Source organism: Alexandromys fortis, unplaced genomic scaffold (genome assembly GCF_014885135.2).
Source record: "Alexandromys fortis isolate MF-2015 unplaced genomic scaffold, M_Fortis_MF-2015_v1.1 scaffold_199, whole genome shotgun sequence".
In the NCBI taxonomy this organism is placed as follows: domain Eukaryota; kingdom Metazoa; phylum Chordata; class Mammalia; order Rodentia; family Cricetidae; genus Alexandromys; species Alexandromys fortis.
Window position 1 is genome coordinate 2,582,422 of NW_026068074.1, and position 3,425 is coordinate 2,585,846.

Here is a 3,425-nt window from a genome sequence, read left to right on the forward strand (position 1 = left end):
TGTTAGTTTTTGGTTTGTTTCTGAGATCAGAGGAATGCTAATCTGGGTTTTCCATTGCTGTAATGAATAACATCACCATAAATTTATTGCTATGTTAGCCATGTATGGTTTTAATTTTCCTATCTGTCATCCTGGCTCTATACACTCAACCCATCTTGCATTAAGTTTTAACTGAGATAAAATTCCAACTCCTAGAAAATGAACATTTACCTCCCAAAGAGGACAATTTATTTTTATTTATTTATTTATTTTTGGATTTTTCGAGACAGGGTTTCTCCGTAGTTTTTGGTTTCTGTCCTGGAACTAGCTCTTGTAGACCAGGCTGGTCTTGAACTCCCAGAGATCCGCCTGCCTCTGCCTCCTGAGTGCTGGGATTAAAGGCGTGTACCACTACCGCCGGGCCAAAGAGGACAATTTATATGCCAAGATTTTGGTACAATATTGTCACATCTGCACCTATGTCTACCAAACCCTCAATTTCAATGTCATTTATTTGTATTTTTAACTTTGGTCTTTGATAATTCATAGAAGTTTGCCAAAATACTTCTTTTATGGTCTTTCCTGAAAATTTTGTTTTTTTTTTCAAATGAAGTGTGTTCTGTCATCTAAAACAGTATGCTTTTCTACAACAGGCATTAAACCCTCTGAGTTTCCCCAATGTTGACAGGAAATGATTAAGCCAAACTTGACACAGGGGCCTATGAGAGGTATCCTACCTAAGGCATTTCTCAATTGCAAAGGATTACCTTGCCTTTCCCATGTTGATCTGCATTCATTAGTTCATTGCCAACCTTTGTCACTTCTTCTGCATATTCCAGTAGGCTGGGGCCTTCTGCCTGGACTATCTCTAGAAAAAAAACATTGTTCCTAGGAACACCTTTCCTACAACCCCTGTTCAGATGACCTGGATTAACACAATTAAAATATCTACCCTTTTGATTTTTCCTAAAAATTTTAGAAACCACTTTTCCTATATAAGTAACTTCATAAGTGCGAAATCCAAATCAGCTGTATTTCAGATCCATTCATTTAATAGAGCTGATCTTGCCTTGAAAGACCTAATCACCCTTTACATTCTGAATTAGCATATTCAAAAGTCAAAGATTTGATTAATGTTTGTTTAACTTCTGGATCTGGATCTGATATTGTTCTGTTTATAACTGAAGTCAATCTTTGTAAAAAACAAAATCAATGAAGACTTCTTTTGGGCCTTGTATAATTTTAGTAAATGACTCAGCCATATTTCAGCATTCTTCAATCTTGTCCCAAGCATTTAAAGCTGCTCTACAATATAACGTGTGTGATTATTGAATGTAATCTGTCTTTGCAAATCAGCAAACTGGGCCTTACGATGAAGCTGTTCTTAGGAGATTTCTATACCTCTAGCCCTACTTTGTTGTTCTACAACCCTAGCTTCATCTCTGCACCATGTTTTCCACTGTAACTAAGGACCAGCTTCTAATACTGCTGTGACTAAATGTTTCTAGTCTTGTGGAATAATTCTGTTCCAAGTGGTTTATGAATTTAGCATCTACTTCACAAAAGGTGAATACATACTATATGAAACAACTACTTCCTTAAATCTCCTCATACCTAACATTTCTATAGAATCCCAGCGAACTATGAATAGCATTAACTTTTTTTTTTTGAGATCTGGTAGAATTCCAAGATAAAACCTTCTAGCCCTGGACTTTTTGTTTTGTTGTTGTTTGGTTGGTTGGTTTTGGTTGGAAGACTTTTCATTAGTGTTTCTATTTTACTAAGGGGTTATAGTTCTATTTAAATTGTTTATTCAATCTTAATTTAACTTAGGTAGGTATGTGTTGAGAAAATTGTCCCTTTTAGATTTTCCAATTTGGTGAAATAAAGGTTTTTAAAGTATATCCTTATGGTTCTCTGGATTTCCTCTGTGTGTATTGTTATGTCCCCATATTCATCTCTAATTTTGTCAGTTTGAATCCTCTCTCTGCCTTTAGTTAATTTGGATAAGAGTTTGTCAATCTTATTGATTTTCTCAAAGAACCAATTCTTTGTTTCATTGAGTCCTTGTTTTTTGTTGTTTGTTTCTTCCTATTTTATTGATTTCACCTCTGAGTTTGATTAGTTCTTACTGTTTACTACTCTTTTGGGTGTCATTTCTTCTTTTTATTTCTAGAACTTTCAGGTGTGCTCTGTTAGTATGAGATATCTCCAGTTTTTGTGTGTGTGTGTGTGTGTGTGTGTGTGTGTGTGTAAGCATTTAGTGCTATGAGCTTGCCTCTTAGAACCATGTTATTGTGTCCTGTAAGTTTGTGTTATGTTGTGTATTCATATTTATTCAATTTTAGAAAGTAAAGTCTTTAATTTTTTCTTAATTCCTGCCTTGATTTTCATCCAGTAGTGATTTGCCCAGTTTCCATGAGTTTGTAAGTTTTCCATTGTTCCTGTTGTGATGATATGTAGCTTTAATCATGATGGTCAGATAAGATACAGGATGTTATTTCAATTTTCTTGTGTCTGTTGAGTCTTGTTTTGTGTCTGAGTATGTGGACAATTTTGGAGAAAGTTCCATGAGCTGCTTAGCAGAGTTATATTCTTTTGTTAGGGGCTCCCCACAGGTATCACAGTCAGCAAAGAAACAATCCTCAAAGAGGAGAGAATAATAGCTCAGTTCAGTTTGACTTCATCAAACTGGATCAAACGTCTAAAGACTCTGATGCCAAGTAAGGAAGAGTTTGGAATAAATATTCTGGGGACTTTGAGTGAGGTCTGTCTCTACAGATAGCAAAAGTTTACCTGGTCACTAACAATACCGACTCTCAACTTTCTGGGTAGAATACAGAGGTATTTTATCTTCTCCATTGAAGAGATACCTCTGGGTGTCTAACATTCCTGGTTTCCTTAGTGCTTTTCTGAGAATATAAGGACCTTGCACCCTCTACATTTTCTGTTTGGATGAAATGTTCTGAAAACTTATGCAAGGTTCTTTCATTGATAATATCAGTCATCTCTAGCATTTTTCTGTTTAGTTTTTGTCTGGATGGCCTGTCTGTTGGTGAGAGTGGGGTATTGAAGTTTTCTCTATCAGTGTGTAAGGGGTCAGTATGTGATGAACTGGATACCTTGTGTTTTGTGAACACATGTGTTGAAATAAGAGCGGCAGGGCTGCGTCCCCAACACCCCGGCCGCTTGGCTAGCTTATGCCCGAAATAACAACACACAAACTGTATTAATTTAACTGCTTGACCCATTTCTATCTAGCCTCTTCTAGGCTAACTCTCGCACCTGGACTAGCCCATTTCTAATGATGTGTGTAAGCACCCCAAGGTGCGCTTACCGGGAAGATTCTAGCCTCCATCCATCCTGGCGTCTCTGCTCCAGAGAGCAGAGCTGTCCGGTCCATCTGGAAGCAGAGCAGAGTCTGACCTCACTTCCTCTTCCGCCCA